Source organism: Haliotis asinina, chromosome 3 (genome assembly GCF_037392515.1).
Source record: "Haliotis asinina isolate JCU_RB_2024 chromosome 3, JCU_Hal_asi_v2, whole genome shotgun sequence".
In the NCBI taxonomy this organism is placed as follows: Eukaryota; Metazoa; Mollusca; class Gastropoda; order Lepetellida; family Haliotidae; genus Haliotis; species Haliotis asinina.
The window spans coordinates 30,634,893-30,655,786 of record NC_090282.1 but is presented as its reverse complement, the minus strand read 5'-3'; positions in this window follow the sequence as shown (position 1 = coordinate 30,655,786).

Below are 20,894 nucleotides of genomic sequence, written 5' to 3'. Positions count from 1 at the left end.
GCCTGGCCTTCTAAGGCACCGGAACATGCTGTGAAGAGTTACATCCCTTATGTGCAGCAGAAACCTATGAGCAAACCTCATTTCCAGCCTTCTCTGCTCATGGCATCCTTCAGTGATGTATGAACATCCAAAAGTACATCACTTGGGAATTTCCGACATACCATTTTATTGAAACAGTGTCCACCTAGGTGACTCAGATGAAGTCAGTTCCTAGCATTAAATCTCGACTTAGCACTTAGCTCGACCATAGTGGCATGTGATAATGCCACAAACACAGGTAATAATTACGAATAGTTTTGTCTACATACACCTAAAAAGGTACGGTGTCAATCACTATTTAGTATGTTTCCATGTCAGAACTACAGAGGGCTGCTTTTTCTCGCGCTTCACTCAAACTTGCTAATGCACAGCTTGAATTGTTTCTTTGAAGAACCGGGATGTGCAGTCATACTTTCACTAAAGTTTACTTAAGATGTTTTATTTGTAAACACAGATTACTTTTATGATCGGCTATAAAGTTACTATGCTGAACACTTCGTTGAAATTTCTGTGTACTCTGACGTTGATGTTATTATATGTTAGAAAGATATTAGCTGTACTTTCACGGTTCAAAACTATACATGTGGCAAACTTGGAAATCAATGTACAAAATTTGATAATGGGTGTCAAACGTTTATCTCAAATAAGTTGGCAAAATACTTTTCATATTGTCATAATGAGATTGTCACGATCGAAACAAGAAAAAGAGGTCAAAGATCCCCTCATTCGTAATGACGACATTCGAATTTTGATAGAATATTCTGAACGTGATATCTAACCAACAAATAAATAAACAACGTTTAGCTCTGTGTGGATCTCGATAATCTTTCAGATTGATTTTTCAGATAAACAACAATAATCAGCTTGTGTAACAGCTCTGCCGATAACATAGCAGGCCTTAGAACTGCAAACAGGCCTCAAACCAGAGGATAATTTTTTACACCATTTCAAATGTTGAGAGATCTGGCTTGTCTCAGCTGCACGAGGCTTCACCTTCAGGATGTTCTGCAACGTCTTAACAGGACTTGATTCACATCCAGAAAATCTCTGTTTTTCTGACTTTCTGACAGCTGGCACAATTTGAAAGAAGGACATAAAAATATAGACAGTCACTAACATATTTTTACTTCTCAACTCCGCATTAGAATATAGGGACATTTAGTTCCACTTGCTTCGTGAGGAGGCATCTTGCCACTATCTTCAACAATTTCTGTAGGTTATTTGAGACAACTGTGCCAGACCTGTGATTCGTCACATTATTCCGTGATGCAGTCTAATTACTACTTCAGTAATATCCTTTGTAACAGAAAAGCCGTTTGTTCGAAAACGTCTTTAAAGAAATACAGTTCTCTTGCCCACATGCATTGTGCAATTTAGTATAGCTTTGCAGAACACGAGGACCCTGTTTTAAAATATGAAAGCTACATGTCAGAGTTGCTATCGTGACTATCAAGTTATCACCATTCCATAATTAACACACACTACAGACAACTTAAACCATTGTGACAACAAAAGGCAGTCTGTTTGGTTTACGTCAATGTGGAAGTAGACAAGTGGAAGAACTAAACCCAAGCTGTGAAATTCCAATCTTTGAGTTCATTTCTCTTAACGATATTCCTGCAGTATCAGCAAACAGGGATCTCCACATGACAGCCTTATGGAGAACGAAACTCAACGCATTACCATGAGCGAGCCCTTTCACCACTTGACTACCAGATTCAACATGTAACAACTTTGATGTTATGATTTCTTAGTAAATCATGGTTCAAGAGATTCCCTTGCAATAGTGGATGATCATTAGGCAGAGACATATGGAAGAGATGGCAGACAGGTGACTGATATTGATGTACAAATAACGAATCATCTGAAAAAAAACTATTTTGTCAAACTGACCTTACACTACCACAATACTGTTCACACAGGAATGGACAAGACAGCCAGTTCCCATTAATTGTGATGATATAACAAGACAACATGTTTGATTAATTGGAAAATAAATAACACTTCCTGTTACCGCAAACTCCTCACACCATTGCTTTAACATGAAAGTCATCATTAAAACCCTGTACCATCTTCCGACTGTGCCTGGCTGACAACAGAACAATGCCGCGGAGATTATGTATGGAGGCATTCTCCAAAAAGCTAAGTAGGAACTCCTGTTTCACGACAGACTCATCCTTCAAATGTATACCAAACTCGTTGGAGCTTTTGTGTTTCAATATAGGATGCCGAGTTACCTCTTCCTTCTGTATAGCCAGGAGATCAGTTTGGTATGAAATCGAAATATTTTATAATTCTACTCTGTGACCAGTGACATTTGACATGGGGTCATTTGAACTTGTTTTCAATCTGAAAGTTGCTTAGGCTTAATGTCTTGGGGATTAATACCTTAGAGTTAGTGTCTCATCATACGGTTATTAGGAGCCGTATCAAAGCTTAGAATGATCACAACATAATCTCGTTTTGAATGGATCCTATCAAGCCCTGAAATGGAATTCTGAAACACCATCACCCGGTTGGAAGGTGAATGAATCCATTTCTAGAGGTTTTCATTGTTATCAGTTTTATATATGACATGGGAAATGAAGTCTCTCAGTTTGACATTTAGTCCCGTCACCTGTGCTTACACAGATTCAAGCAAAGTAGTCGCCTAAAATATCATCCCAACAAGCTGTAAATAGAATTCGTCTCCGTGGACGCCATAAAGGTGATGCCAAGCTAATGGAGTCCTAAACCGAATCTACAGGAGGGGGCTTATCAGCTGTGAGTCTCAGCTCGTACTGTGTTCCCACTATAGGTAAGGTAGTATATAAACAGGGCTTGTCAGGCTGTATACACGAAACAGTGCTGTGGAGGACATCAGTGAATGTTAAAGGATGTGGCTGGTGTAATTTCAACAGGATTTGTGATCAAAAGAATGTTGAAACCACTGATATTATAACATAACATATTATAACATAATTATAACATGTAGTAGTGCGGTTTTCACAAATGAACATTAACTTTTAATCAATATTAAGGATGTGGATCAGTATTGACAACGATCCATAAAATCGGGGCATCACTAATAACCCGGACGATGTTATCAGTTTAGTCAATATTTGTAACATCACTTGCTTCTGGGGCCCTATACAAAGCCCATCGGTAGTTGAGTAAATGAACGGGCTCGGGTGACTGGATGAATGCGTGGGTGAATGGGTGAATGGGTGAATGGGTGAGTGGGTGGGTGAGTGGGTGAATGGGTGGATGAGTGGGTGAATGGGTTGGTGAATGGGTGGATGAGTGAGTGGGCGAGTGAGAGAGTGAACGGGTGGGTTGGCTCAAATGGGTCGGCTCGAGTGAGTGGATGAATAAGTGGGTGAGCGGGTGAATGAGTGGGTGAGTGGGTGAGCGGGTGGGCGATTGAGTGAGTGAACGACTGCGTGATTTGCGCGGCTTTCGGATTAGTCCATCAATATAAAATAATGAAGAAGGCACAAGGAACACATGTCACGTGTTGTTCCCATGTAGGGAATCGAACCTATGCATTCATTGTAACAATCGGATGCTTTAACCACTAGGCTACCTGATCATTTTATCCATGAATACTGGCCAGTGATTATAACTGAAACCCAGTGTTCATTAATTGCCGTGCAATTGCCAAGCTATATCAAAACAGGCTCTATGGTCCTGAGATTATACGAATCTGCATTTGAAAGTATGAGGAACATCCAAGTCACAGTCTACAAAATCACCGAACACCTCATACATTTTAGTCTTACTATAAGCACATGTTACTAACCCAAGACCCCCAATCATCACTATACATGATAATGAATATTATTATCAATGTCCATTGTGAAAAGGGCAGACAATGACAAAGGCACATATCAACTGACATATAAAATGTATCGTCTAACTTGTACCAGTAGGATATATATTATAAGACTGTCGGGGTCTGTACTAGGATTTGAGTGTGACAATAATCCCATGGAAGCATTGTTAAACGGCATAAAGTGGGTTTTGCAAAAAGGTAAGACTGAAACTACTGTGACATTTTTGTTAATGCTAAGCAGATCAAGTGATTTAAATATGAAGATTAAAACCAGATGTAATTCATACATAGTATTTAGACCATAAATATAAATCAGAATTGCACAGACTAGGATTAACTAAAATGTGCTGATGAAATCCTTGAATGCTATAGTGACGATTGATATATTGGTGGACATTGCACTAGGTTCAAGACCAGTTGGCATGCAGACATTGTGTTTAGAAACTTACTTAGTGTACTGCTACACAGGCTTACGTGAATTATTATTACCACAATGAATGCATTATGGCATATTATGTTAAGTGATATTTCATGTTTGAACACTTATCAGAAACTCTATGTGTAGCATATTTTGTGTATTCCTAGGTAGTTGACCATAAACACACAACGATGACCTCGGGACGGACCAGGGCACTTAAAGCTCTAACAGGATCACATAGGATAGACACCTTGAGCAAGCATCGATCTACATAACCATAGGGTACAGCTACATACATCAACCACGTCTTCTAGATAGACCACCTTATCAAAAACGTCGTCACTTTCGAAAAGCAACGGCAGGTGACATTTTACCTCAGATGCTCACGCTTACTATAGCTAAGATGGCTGTAAAACCATTGTCCAGTGGACACATTCCTGAACACATATAAATATATTAAAAATATGCCAGAAACATCATGACGTGATTGCCTAAGGAAACATTTCTGTTTGAATCTAAATTTCAGTGATGACAACATTTGGAGCTTTCGTATTGTGTTATTGCCATGTACAATGTCACAGATCTTCTTCTGTTAGGGATTAAATAAGCAATCTCTGGATTATTAACTTATTTATGCGCAGACTGTTTTTCACGTTTATATTGACGTCAATTCTTACAAAAACAACAAGTGAAGTGATTGGCGTCAGCCATGGAACGTGTAACAAGAACGCTGATTTCAATTTGAAATTGGAAGAAATTCTTCACAGTCTCTGATTTGGTCAGTCGACGAACAAACCCGAATCACCTTCTAGTGAGTTAGTCCCACGAACAGGAATAACTTGTCAGACTTAATGCAATATTGTCAAAAACACTTAGGAAACTTTAAATCACATGAAACACTTTAAGGTGCTAATGTCAGAACCAGCTTTTCATCATTTCACAGGCCCTTTGCCTTAAAATGTCACTGTAAGTGTCTCAATGGAAATGAGACAGTACAAGTTAAGATCTAAAGCATTATATGTTGATGAACAGAGTCCTCGAGTAAACCTAGGCCATTCGAAAGGATATTTCTTATAAAATGCAAATTATCCCTTTCGTGTTGGTTGTTGAAAGCTGAAGTTGAATAAAGGAAGCTCCGGCCATTGAGATCAAACAGTCAGGGGCAAATGTACCTGTATTTTGGTAATCAAGGGCATTAAAATTTGAAGCTTCCAAATGGCAGAATCGTGTTATGTAAATTAGGACCTCAAAATGTCAGGAAAACTTTACACTGGGAATTCTTAATTAAATTCAAGTATTATGCTAGGCATGCAATGTCTAGATCATATATGCATTTATTCGGAGAAATAGAATTTAGTAAAACGGAATACGGTTAATCGCCTGATAGTACTTAGTATCAAAATGATAATATGAGGTCACCAGAAAATAGGTCGAAATTTAGAAATCACTCCTGAAAAGCACAATTTCTACATCTTATGTCTCTTGGAATGTTGCAAGGGCAAAGTTTTGTGATCTCGAAGGCCATTGATCTATTGATTTGTTTTCAATGAACTTTTCAACTGTTGTCAATTCCATGTTTATTTATTCGACAAGAGGTCCGAAGCCAGCATAATCTGGTGCTGGTGGGTTAAAATCCCATAATTATGTCTTCCCTATTAAAAAGGTCCTGTTTTAACAAAAATGATACGGGTGTCTCCGAAATAAACATCCCATTTACCTAAGCTGTCTCAATATAATGTACATTGAAAATTAGAGCCAAACTAACGTTTGCCCTCTCAGACAAATAGAAATGTAAGTCTGTTACTCGGAAGTGCAATTTTAGAGCAGAAAGATTACTGGGAAATCTTATTATCCTGTTTGCTGATATGTCTCTATAAGTAGCGGACAGAATAAACTACTTCAAACAGAAGTTACAAATTAATTACTTTAAGAAGCCAATACAAAACATATACATCCGATACTGTGTGAATATATCTGTCATAAATGTTCAAATGACCACCATGCATTTAGCTATTAAATGCATAGTCCATCTTATAATCAGTGTTTGGGTGATCGAACAGCCTATGTTTTGTGGTTTACTCAGTGTTTACGTGCGATAAATCCTACTGTCCATTTTTGTAGATTTCTTGGTTAGTGTTTCGTAAATCCCACAGCCTGTGCTTGATAGAGCCTACAGTCGGTGTTTGAGATTCTTCGGTCCATGTTTAGGGGATTATATAATCCATGTTTGGTACATTCTTTAATCTATGTTTGGTAGATTCCTCAATCAATATTTGGTAGATTCCACAATCCATGTTTGGTAGACCCTGAGTCCCATCTTTGGTAAATTCAACGATCTTAGTTTGATGGATATTCAGTCAATAACTTGTAAGCTATTGTAGATGGTAAATATAGTGCCTGGTTGATGCTACAGAAGGAAAGGGGAAACAACATGATAATACGGCTAAAGCACATTCAGCCCATTGTTCATGACGTTATCCGCAGAGATGTTGAAATAAGAAGCTTTACAACATAATAAACTTTAAATATGGAGATTCACACTGAAGGAACACAAATCAAGAACAACAAAATAGAATGCATTAAATATATCTTTATCACAGTTGTTGCAATTTCCCAGTCAGAGACAAACTCAGTTTAAACCACTTGCAATTGAGGATGAGACGTATTCTCATGGCCTTCAGACAGGCTCCTTCTGATATTTGTACAGAGCTACACACCTTTTCCAAATATCATCACTCTCCTCCTAAATTGCATATTGCATACACGAAACATTCTGCTCTCTGAGTCAGAAACCACCAAGCTTTCCTACCGAGACAAAAAAGAGGGATTGTCATCAATGCCCGGAAGCCTCGTATATCAACTGGCTCCAATCATACTAGCACCAGTGTGAAACCGAGCCCAGTCTATATGGATGTCCGTCTCCAAGGATTTGACATATTTAGGTGTCGGAATCACTCAAACTAATCAATATGGCTGGCACTTGGTGTGTTTTATGAATAACACAAGAACTCGTATCTATACTTAACCACTAACACCTATAGCTAAACCACACATATCAAGTTGGTCTGAGAAAGTTTGCGAAGAACATCGTCACCGATTAACAAGTTCGATAGCTCTGCACCGTCAGTACTCTACATTCCCAGCTGACATAAAACTGCTATCGAAAACACCTCCAAAACATTACGAAAACTGATCCGGAAATGTTTTAAAAAGATTTAAAGCATGTGGATGCTTTCCGAAACAATACATTCTTGTCAATTGGTAATGCCCCAGACGTATTTTAGAAACTATAAACATTTGGTTTCAGTGTTTTCAAAATGTCAAATGTTTAGTAAATGTTCTTAATGTTTCATTCACGTAAATTTGAACGGTTCCAGATAGGTTTTAGCAATGGCTTCTCTGTTAGCCGACTGGATGGTGCGTTCGTGTACAAAATGAGGTTCTGATCCTCTCATTACCATAATCGGACCACTTCCACTATCATTCGGTTTGTTTAACCATCAGATATTTGAAGACAGTTACGTTATTATTTCGATTAGATAAAACGTATACAGAGAATATACCAGTGGTGGTAAGCCCTATAAATCTTCACTCGTTATTAAAGTTTCAGTGTTAGTGTAACTGAAAGTTGTTTAAGACACGTAGTTTTATATTTACAGTGAAACAGGCAGGTTCTTTCAGAAAGAAAGGATACCGGAAATCATTCAATAAACTCCCGGAATCAATATATTCTGATGATACCCAAGACAGTCACTATGGGTATCATCTTGCATTCTTGTACTGTGTGTACCTACACTGAAAGAGGGGAATATTTGCAGGAGAGGATATCGCTAATTATCAATACACGCACAACATTCATATATTTCCATGGTATCCAGGACAGTTAACACTGTTATTCTCACATAGGGTATATGCGCTTGTGATGAGGTATTGGGACTCTGTGATACTTCACGACAACACGTCTAATCAAGGACTTACTGTACTTTTGTTATTAATGCTTCCATTTCAGCTTGCCTGGAAATCTTACCAAGCTGACATATGTGTAAGTGCACATCACACACGCAACCAGAAATATACGTAAATGGTGGTTTTGATGAATGAGTATGTAGAATTACTGACATGAGAATGAAAGAAATAGATATTGATTACTCAAGTGATTCTCGCCATCCTCTTGTAATTGCTCTTTTCAATCAAATTCTAACATGACGCAATAAGCTAAGCTGCTGCTACTGACACCGTCGCAATAAAGTGTGAGCCTTCTTGTCCGAAAGGTTGCCCCCACGTGCCCCATCCAATATAACACATCTACGGACGATGACGTAAAGATGTTGGTCGGTCAGTTAAATTGCTGTAATTTCGAGATGGTACCTCTCGGATCACCCGACAAGGAATCTGTTGCGCAGGATGAAAGCAATTTCTCAAAGATGTACTCAAAATTCATCTCCTCTAACAAGAACATACAAATTGTCTAGACTGACCACTGATGAGAAATACTGGTCACTGTTGGCCAGTAAGTCTGGTATATACAAGCACACAACTTTCTCTGGTCAATTTCAGGAGGTTTGGCAGCAACGACTGAGCTATCGGTTACAGTTTGACCCAAGGGTAAATGACACTACCCTTCCTAATCAAATAAGATTTTTCCTATTCGACATTTTGCCTTGGTAGTAATAGAATGTCATCATGGTCATTGATGTCATCTGGGTAATGAAATTCATACACTATCATCTGTCTGGCATTTGGTCCCTGAAGAATTGTACATTGTTTGTTCACAGAAATATGAAGTTCGAGACAAATTTGTGAGTCGTGGCTCATCTCGGTTGTTTTACGTAATATTGTCCAGCGGTAATGAAATAGTGATTCTCTCAAGGGCCCCGGAGGTGATATGGGTAAATGTGAGAGTTGCTTGAAAATTCATTCATGTCCACTCTCGGGGAAAAGTATAATATGTGAATGAAAAGGTGTCATTACGCAAGTCTGGGGACATTTCAGCCACACAACTGGTGGCGAGTCCAACACACGTGAGATGACTACTGCCCACATCAAGAGGGGAACGGGGTCAAGACACGACTGACTTGATCATGTCTGTCATGGAAGATTCCAAATCCTGCTCTTATAAATGAACATTCTGAAATCTATTTTGAGTGAGTGAGTGGGTGCGTGTTTGGGTTTGTGCGTCGTAGGCATTTCGTATTCACACATTTCAGTCAAAAGAATGATTACTCCCAGTCAAATTCACCCAATGAGCTCTTAACTGACATTTAAAGTAGATACCTTATCATTATTCTCCTGTAATGATTTGACTGGATTCAAGATACAACACACCCTGTGATATGGCGACATTTTGCTGACATAAAAGGAATGAAACAATGACTGCAAATAATGCTAAATTCTAATTCGTTCCGTTCGTAATCTGATTCCGCTCAAACTAAAAGAACTCCGTTTTGGTTTATTCGTCAAGACATGTGTACTTAAGAAGAAAGTGGATGTATAACTAAAAGGAGATCGTAACAGAGAGCGATCAAATTTATTGTTTTGCAAAACAAAAACTCTATATTCTGGAAGCTATGTGTGGCGTTGATTAAATAAGATCTGACCCCCACTGGAACAAGAGAGTTCCTTGACAATGAGCAGTGGAAAGTAAAACGTAAGCGATCGAACCATGTGATATCAGTTCAACAAATCATTTCCGCATGAAGAGAGGGGTAAAAATAAATAACCAGCAACAGCTTGCTTTTAAGAAGAGAGCAAATCGGTTTGAGTGAAACATTAGTTGTTTTTGGTTTAGTATTTAACTCATGTATATATTTTATCTGTGTGACCTCGGCTTGTAAATAATCAAGTCTAGACTAAAGACTCTTGTAACTGACACGGAGAACATGGATCAAGAATATGAAAACATGTGTCAACCAATCTGTAATCTGACCTGCCAATCCGGTTAGGCAAGCAATGGTTGCTGAAGATCAACTGTGACAGGATCTTCACCGGTCACGCAATTTTGGAGCCGTGCGCAGCGGGACGATGTTCGTATTCGACAATTGATTCCAGTGACAAAGATGAAACAGTGCTTATAGCGGCATAGAATAACACTGATGGACACTTATGGTTCTTCTATAACCCCATGAAAGGCATATGCTGCTTAAGTGTCTAAGCTGGAATATTGGTTATTGCACTAAAAGCGGTTGCCTTTTCCTTACTCACAGAACGGTACTTAAGTGGTCAAAGAAGAATCTGTCTGGTATTCTGATGAAATTAAAAGAGATTTAAAACAAAGTTTCGATCGATAAATGAAGCATTTCAATTTGATTCAAGTATCTCACACAGTAAATAAATGAATTATATTCTAAGGCATTCAAGGAGATTAAGAAACGGTAATATGCCTTGTATAAATGCATTTGAACCCACACTTAGATGGATAAATACTGAAAATATACCAGACTGCAACGTAAGCTAGAGACGGATGAAGTCTGTAAACTTAATTCCAGTTTTTAGTCAGTTGAAATATTTTTCCAGATAAAAATACCAAGTGCACTTTTCGCCATCTATTGCATGCTTTCTGTTTCTACAGACAGGTTCTTGTTACAAATCCACTTATCTGTATACCCTCCTCGAGCAGGGTAATCATGCTGCATGTTAGTCGGTTGCGCTTTATTGCCGTGCGAGACCCTCCCCATAATGTAGACGCATGTCCCGAACCCGTTAATCATAATCTCTTTTATCTGTTTCGATGATAAGGTAGAATGGTAAAATACACCTCTCTGTCACTGTTTTCCGCTTCTGTTTTCAAGGAGAGTGAACTTAATCATCACTTGAAGATCATCGTGTTTTCAATACGCAATGTACATGATTATAATGACGTTCTTTGAGCACGGTTTGATCGTTATCGTCTGATCTGCACAACATTACCTTCTTGGCTGGTTGATGTATTACAGTCCATTGCATTTGTTCTCAACTTTGATTATTGTTATCCATATACTTCATCTGAACAGGTCATGTAGAGAGGTCAAGTGGACGGAACGTTTGCGAGCGAGAGTGGAAGGTCAGTTATTCAATACCCATGTTGCGTCATAACACAAGAAGTTAAAAGATGTTGATGGCGTGACACGAGTCTTTCAGGGGTAAACAGTATGTCTGAATGGCACCCATGTTAAATTGTGACCTGGTACGTTGGGTGGGTGAAAGTAGAATTCCTTAGTAATTCCAACTCTAATACATTAACATGTCATGTCTAAAACATATAAATACCACAAAGACATATTTACATGTGAAAACAATACTGTAATTGCTCTACATGTATACAGCAGACAAAATCAGAAACGTATTTGTGCACTAGGGTTCACGCGTTGTGGAGGTCAAGTAAGGTTTTTCTCGAAATGACTTCTCTGGCAAATAGAAGGCGATATGAGCAATACTTATAACCCTTCTTGGACACCTGTTTCTTTGGACAAATATTGCTTCTCAAGGACATTTTATTTAATATACCAATATATGATCTCACAATAGCACACGTCCGATGTGAGCGATGCTAACAAGATCAACAAGAGAAGATACACTTGTCACGGTGAAATACCATAGTGTTAGATGTTTAATCCCTTTGTGAAATGTAGATCCTCAAAACTGTTAAAAAGTCAGGGCAGTTTAGCTAGAGTATCACCTCAACTACTCTACGGCGCCAGCGTTTCCTAACATGATTTGCGATGAGTGCGTTGTGTTAATACAAATGAATTCCTGATTAGAATATTCCTGTTATGGAGTTCGGTAAACACAGGACCTCACAAGATAGATTTCAACGGTCATAGGGAGTACGCTCGTTTGCTGAATGGAATGTTGTTATTTTACATGAGACCATTTCTCACGGAAGACTGAACCTATCTCGAATTTGTTTCAATTACAATTATGTACGTAATAGGTGAGAAGAAGATCATGCCCCGTACATCAGCTTATAACTACTTAGTTTCCAGTGGCGCCAATGTGTGCAGGAACTACACCTCGTGACTTCCTTTATAAAAATATATTTCATTTTGATAAAGTGGGATTACTTATTTATCATGTCGGTGTCATACTTTCAAATTGAAGAAACGGAAAAATGTCCATTGAATACATTTAGATTTCTTTTTCTGACTTTTATAGTTTGTTATTAACTTCTGACCACCAGTGTAATGGAATATTCGCTCACGAACATGTACCATTTGGTAACAGATTTGTTTATGACTGATTTTTAACTTCTGATCATCAATGTAATGAAGCCATGCTTCACACTGAACGCACACGGAATTGTTTCATTTGGTCACAGATAGCACCCATAAATTCAAATACATCTCAAAATATTTTCCATAAACAAATATTTTTATAAATACCCTTTGAACTATGTTTGCTTCACTGGTAGATTGTTTAAGATTAGCAACTATCATTTGATATGATAGGCGTGACAGGGATGAAGACAGGATTGCCGCTACGGGGATTCTACTTAAGCATCACCTCACGTTCGAAGGTACCTGTACCTGAGTGCAAGCTTGTGGATTCTTACTTTGGTGGATCTTCAGTAGATCACAAACACTACGTATACTTGGATCTACAAAGGAGAAAAACAAGATTCTTCATCTTTGATTCAGCCAAAATGATAATTACAGAACCTTTCGTTAGACCGGCAGATATTAAGTATTGCAAATGATCTTTAAAATGGACACTCACATGGAAGCAGAGTTAAGAGCAATAAAAATATAAGTTATCAAAAATAAATTTATCATACCTGTTGCCATTTGCTCGAGGGAACCACTCAGTTTAAACCACCTGCAATTGAAACGGATTCTCGAGGCCAACTAGAAGCTACATTTAGATATCTGTTTAAAGCTACAGGCTTTTGCCAAATATTGCCACTCTCCTCGTAGGAGATCCCACCTATCTACACCACAATAGCACCTTGCATTTTAGAAATGTTCTGTTTTCTGAGTCAAAGAAGACTAAGATGTAAGCTTTCAAACCGAGACTGAAGCTTCGTATATCAACTGGCTCCAATCATACTAGCACCAGTGTGAAACCGAGCCCAGTCTATATGGATGTCCGTCTCCAAGGATTTGACATATTTAGGTGTCGGAATCACTCAAACTAATCAATATGGCTGGCACTTGGTGTGTTTTATGAATAACACAAGAACTCGTATTTATACTTAACTACTAACACCTACACCTAAACCACACATATCAAGTTGGTCTGAGAAAGTTTGCGAAGAACATCGTGACCGTTAATAAGTTTGATGGCTCTGCATTCCAAACTAACATGAAGCGCATGGAAAACATCTCCGAAAGATTACGAAAAATGATCTGTAATTGTTTTTTCAAAACAATACATTGATATGAATTGTAATACTACAGACGCATTTTAGAAGCGTTGTTTTCAAAATGTCAAATGTTTAGTAAATGTTCTTAAGAATGTTTTATTCACGTGTCTATGATTCCAGAAAACGTTAGCATTGGCTTCTCCGATAGCCGAGTGGATGGCGGGTCCGTGTACAAAAGTGAGGTTTTGATCCTCTCATTGCTACAATCTGACCACCTGGACCATCATTCAGTCAGTTTAACCATTCGATACTTGCCAACAGTAGCATATTTATTTGCATTAAACAAAAAGAGTATTAATCTACACAAGCACTAAGCGCCCTGCAAATCTTTACAATTTATAAAAGTAGGTTTCAGTGTTAGTGCAAAAGACACGTCGTGATAAGCTTAAAATGAAACAACAAGATACTTTCAGAAGAAAAGGATACCGTAAATCATTCTATAAACATCCGGCGTTCAGTTCTGCTGAAGATACCCAAGACAGTCCCTATGGGGGCTACTGCATGCCATAATACTAGTGAAAGTCGTTTGAGGGGCGAAGTGTTATATTTACACAGAAACAGCGAGTCGATGTAGGAGATGATATCCCTCAACGCACTCCCAGCATTCATATATATTTCGAATGTGCCCCAGACAGTTAACATAGATACTCGTACACATGACAAATCTGATTATCATGTATTATAATCAAATCATGATGGCAAGTTTATTTAAGCATGTACGGTACTTTTGTTATTAATGCTTCCATTTCAGCTTGCCTGGAAATCTTACCAAGCTGACATATGTGTAAGTGCACATCACACACGCAACCAGAAATATACGTAAATGGTGGTTTTGATGAATGAGTATGTAGAATTACTGACATGAGAATGAAAGAAATAGATATTGATTACTCAAGTGATTCTCGCCATCCTCTTGTAATTGCTCTTTTCAATCAAATTCTAACATGACGCAATAAGCTAAGCTGCTGCTACTGACACCGTCGCAATAAAGTGTGAGCCTTCTTGTCCGAAAGGTTGCCCCCACGTGCCCCATCCAATATAACACATCTACGGACGATGACGTAAAGATGTTGGTCGGTCAGTTAAATTGCTGTAATTTCGAGATGGTACCTCTCGGATCACCCGACAAGGAATCTGTTGCGCAGGATGAAAGCAATTTCTCAAAGATGTACTCAAAATTCATCTCCTCTAACAAGAACATACAAATTGTCTAGACTGACCACTGATGAGAAATACTGGTCACTGTTGGCCAGTAAGTCTGGTATATACAAGCACACAACTTTCTCTGGTCAATTTCAGGAGGTTTGGCAGCAACGACTGAGCTATCGGTTACAGTTTGACCCAAGGGTAAATGACACTACCCTTCCTAATCAAATAAGATTTTTCCTATTCGACATTTTGCCTTGGTAGTAATAGAATGTCATCATGGTCATTGATGTCATCTGGGTAATGAAATTCATACACTATCATCTGTCTGGCATTTGGTCCCTGAAGAATTGTACATTGTTTGTTCACAGAAATATGAAGTTCGAGACAAATTTGTGAGTCGTGGCTCATCTCGGCTCTCCAGCATGTCGTTGTTTTACGTAATGTTGGCCAGTGGTATTGAAATAGAGATTCTCCTAAGGGATCCATTTGATATGGCAAGATGTGAGAGTTGCTTGAAAATTCATTCATGCCCCACTCTCGGGGAAATGAAAAGAGGTCATTAAACATCGTTCGTAATATTATTCCGTTCATACTGAAATACTATTTTTTATTAGTGCCGCATGGATTTACATTTAAGAAGAAAGAATAATGGTATATGACTATCCCAAAGGTGATCGTAAGAGATGACACTCTTTATAATGCTAAAGAAAGATTGTTTTATAGAGGCTGCCTGTTGCATAGGTTAAATAAAAGATGTTCCTACAGTAGCAAGAATGAACCATATGATGTCAATAATATGATGTCACTGGCGAGTAGAAATAGAGAACCAGCAATGTTTTGCTTCTAAGAAGAGAGTAAATCGGATCGGTTGATTGAAATCTTCGTTATTGTTGGTTTGTTACTTAGCCCATCTATCTATTTCAGCAGTGTGACGGTGGATTGTAAACAATGGACGCTGGGTAAAACAATGTTGTATGTTGTGATTGACACTAGGAGCATCGATCAAGGATTCGATGATATGTCAAACGCGTCTGCGAGTCTGACCACCTGTTTCCCTCGACAAGTTAGAAGACCAGCTTCACGAGTCGCAGACTTTAGTATCCCTACGCAGTGGGACAGTGTTCGTATTGTGGATAGATTTAAATTTTCAAATGGCCAAAACACTTCTGATATAGATGGAATAGTGCTTATTGTTTCTTCAACCCCTGAGAGAAACATCTGTTGCTTGAGTGCCAAAGGTGGAACATTGTCGACCGCACTAGAAGCACTGGTACCTCTTACGACAAGTCGCCTTTTCTGGCAGGCATGGGTTGCTGAAGGCCTATTCTACCCCGGGTGAACCTTCACGAGTCTTTCTACAAAGTAAATGAGTGGATTGTATTCTGAGCACTAAGAGCAGTGCAGGGGTTATTGACATGAGTGAGTGAGTAAAAGCTTTCCGTTTGCATACATATGTTATAAAGATCGCTCTAGGGACATTCAATCGCTGACTTGTTTAAGCCTGTAACGGGTAGTAGGTTTTTATTTGAGGTGAAATACCGACACGACGCCTACAAGTTTGTTGGAACCTACCACGCTATCAACCTTAATCCTTGACAATAAAGTGACCTCACGACTGAGTGACACATCCCTTTTCAGTGCCTAGCTCGTTGACCCCCACCCCGACCCCCAACGGTGTAAACCTCACACACTTCCAAACCATATAAACATTACAGAGATATATGTACATGTTAAAAAGCAATATCTTAAAAGCTCTTAAAGTTTAGGAGAGCATGGAGAGAACAACAAATTAAATGTGTATAGCCCAGAGCTGGCAAACTGAGTGCTACACATTGTAGCCTTGCATGGCTACTTTGAGCATATTTCTTTCGGTGTCTGTATGACAGACTATTATTTTACCTAAGTATCTTTTCTAATTGCAGACAGATCCAATCAATTATTTAAGGAAAAAGGAATCCCAATTACAATTTTGAATTACCCATGCATGTATGTAATAGGTGATAGGAAGATCACGTTTTAAAAATCAGTTTATAAGTACTTCGTTTCCAATGGCGCCAATACGTGAAATGGAACTGTGCCCCATGTCTGTCTTTATGATAATATACTTCAATTTAATAAAGTGGAATTACTTTACTACTTTTTTCCCCATTTTTCGCAAAATCTTTCCAATGTAAATCATGCCAGTATGACATTTCTGTTGAAATGAATTTCATGATTTTTAGTTTAAGATACGGGATTATTTTCCATTAAAATTATTTTTTTCTGACTGGTTGTTTTGTTAGTGTAATGAAATCATGTATAACATTCTACGAACAACTATGGCAAAGTTCTACATTTCTCTATTTTGTGAATACCCTCAATCCAATTAAATTCGAATTTTGTTTACTTCCACAATTTACCCTCACTGGGTGAATTGGGTAACTTTAGCCAGAGCGACTGTCATTTAATATGATATGATCGAAAGGCACGGATGAAGCCGGAATTGCCGTTGTGGGAACCAGTACATGAAGCATTACCTGACTTGCGAATGTTGCCTGTCCTATGTGCAAGCTTGGAAACCAGAATGAACTCTGAGTCGTGTTGACGTTATTTATGGTTGAGTGCTTATTGAAACCAAACTAAAACCAAACGGACACCGTTAGCCTCGAGTCGGTTTGTCACACACAGCATAGAAACTGTCAGCTCGAATTTTGTCAAATCGAACTCTGCATAGAAACTGTAAGCTCCAACTGTGTTACAATTGGACACTGCACAGAAACCGTGAGCTCGAAATTAGCAACACCAGACGCAACACAGGAACCGTTAGCTCGACATACGTTAGAACGAACACGGCACAGGAACCGTAAATTTGTAAGATCGGATTCTGAAATAGTCAGTTCGACCTGGCCCGACACAAGCACCGTTAGCTCCACAAGGATAAGACCCGTAATGGCTCAGACACTCCTGGCTTACTCAGTTAGCCGAAACACTAATAGCTCTGACATGCGTAGGCCAGTAGCACTAATATAGTCTCCCCACAGGCTTTAACCGGGATCTTAAACCCAGACAACATTAAACCGTATCTGTCATTGTCTTGCACATCGCAACCTGGAAACCCAGTCTCAGACACTGAGAGAACAGTTGACACTTATACCATTTTGTTGATTACAACCGAAGACATAAATTATATCCACGTCTTTGGGCGAATGCAGTAGTTCGGAAACACTAGATAAGACTTGTATTACACAAATACAATCACACATATAATACACACATACCACACATATTCCACACACACATGTATACAACACACAGGAGAAGATAACGAACCACACACAGGATATAGGACCCGTGAAGATCCGGGTTAGGACTGATCTTCAATAACCCATGCTTGTCGTAAAAAGTGACCAACACGACCGTTTGGTCGGGCTCGCTGTTGCTCAGATCGATGCTCATGCTGTTGATCACTGGAGTCTGGCCCAGACTGGATTACTTACAGACCGCCGCCACGTGGCTGGAATATTGCTATGTGCGGCATAAAACTAAACTCACGCAGTCACATTCAGTTTTTGTCAAGTTACAACACAGGAACCACTAAAAATACACACACGTATTTTCTTAACGAAAAAAAACTCAGATCATGAAAGAAATTGACTAGTCGGAAAGCCATTGTTGGTAATTTGGTTAGAAGATCATTGTTACAAAAAAGTGAAGGAAACAGGTTTTTTTCCTCCCTAGGTAGCAAAGTGTGATGATCAATCGCTAAGTAACCTTTATCGGCGGCGTTGACATTAATTTCATTGCTCAGCGACGACCGTGAGAGGCAATAAGTTACATCGGCTGGTGTTAAAGGTAACAAGTACTGCAGGCACACGCCATACTGTCCAAAGGTATTATCTTTCATTGTTCATTCACCTGTCAATCAATGTAACATAACACTTAAAACCAACTTACAGGATGTAAGGGTAGAGTGGGTTCTTACAGCACCCCGCTGACTATTGAGAATAGCAATCAAACCGGGACGTGGACCAGTGTTGAAGGCGAGTCAATGTCCTGCAGTGATATTAAATTGGAACGTGCTAGAGTGTCAAAAATGGCAACATCTCTCTGTGAATGGGAGTACACTATCTTATATGTATTCTGCTTAGATTGGACGCATGGCCCCACACGTTGATTCAATCTTGTATTTATGGAGGTTAAATAGGTATGATTTGTGCAATGATAGCAACAATGATATGTCAATTCTAGATAACAAAACACCTTAAAGAGTTTCTCCATGTTGGGTAAAATGAACCGTTGTTGCAAATAACCGACACGTACGGATGAAGACGCCTGTCGTCTAAGGTATGAGGCTTCACGATGCAGTCTCCATACTTCAGTATGGAATCCTAGTAGGCAATAAGTTACTGTAAAACTTATGAAAAGTAATCAGGCGTCACAATGCACCAGCATATTTGTCGCATTCACGCATTATCTCCCTACAAACTTGAGAACATATGAAGAACCGCCATCTAAATACTTCAATACAAAATAGTTTTACTACTTTAATATCCTATTATAAACTTTCCCACATAAAAGATACCAACGTACCTTAATATACAGCAATATTAGCAATATTTCAGCAATATCACGACAGGGGACACCAGAAAATGGGTTTTGAAACATGCTTTTAATGGATCAGTAATATACTACAGTTTCTTGTTACCAAGTGGAAACTTAAACATTGAACAGAAAGACGCCAGTGTTGCATTAAGCCGATATTTTCAAAGGATGAAGTTGAGTTCGTAATATATATAAAATATGTCGAAGAGCTGATGCTTTTCCTTTTTCTTTGAACAGTGAGTGAGTGGGTTGCTTGTAAATAGAAGCGACCAAGCTGTTTCCACATTCATAAGAAATCGCAGCTGACAGCAGGGTCGATTGCACGGTTGTGACTATATCTTGTTCATATATTTGTTTGAGCAGCATTACAGATGTTTGATGTTGTTTGTAAACAAATACAGTCTGAACCTGACAACGCGGTGATCTGATCTTCTTGCTGGGTGCGTGGTAACGTAATAATCCCTTATTAGTCTCCACCCAACCAAATCCATCCCAACCCAACACTATTTTATGTTAGGATAGTGAACTCAACACCTCAGTTCCAAAAACTAACGTCACAACAACGTAAAATTAACTGCGTGTGTTGTATAGACGTGGATAGTGGATAGTTCTTATTCTACAGTCGATGAGGATACTTAACGTTCATATTACAATTGTACTTCATTGGTAACTGAACAGAAGTATTATATATCTCGTTCATTGGCTGTCTGACAAGGCGTCCTCTGACGGTCTCTCTTATATCAGTAGATCTCGAGACTGTTTTCGTGGGCGAGCTTCCGGTTTGTATTTCACTGAAGTCAATAACATTTTCCAAAGGGTCTATTGTTGGGCGGTTTTATATTTCTGGAGCTTAAACATACTCAGTTAAACATCTAATAGCTCACTTACAAGACGCGTAGCAAATATACCAAGTCCTGAAGTCTTCCAGGAACCAGCATTAATATAAAACTTCCGTTTGACGAGACCTCGACAGGGAGATTAATGTAGTAATTAGGGGATTAGACATGAGACTGGTAGACGGTGAATTTGGATCCAGACTGTCCGATGCCTTGTCTTGCCGGGGATATCTGTTGCAGGTGCCATCGCTGACGCGGCGTTATGGCAACATCGTGAGTGACGGCACTGTCGATCTTATATGCTATATAGGAATAGTGATTGTGAATTACTTAGCTGTGAACATGTATCTTTAGCATCTGTCAATGTTAGTGGTCTTACACAAGTTCCTAAAACACAGGGTATGTTTCTATTACGTGGGTAAGCCTCTTATCGGGGTGGATAAATGGCATATGATCCTTAACGGTCCAGAGGAATTGTCCGTGGGTAACGCTAAATCACACTTGAAGAAATGTCTACTTTTATCTCTTCGTAATTACAAGCTTACGTGAATAAACATTTTATGCACTTATCATTTTCTAAAACAATTAGTATATAATTATAAACGTACCTAAATCATGGCCACATATACATATGTGAATGTAATCATTATTTAAGATGTATGTGCAATGCTATGAGCGAGATTTTAAATTCAGTTTGACTCAGTTTGCCAAAACAGAGAG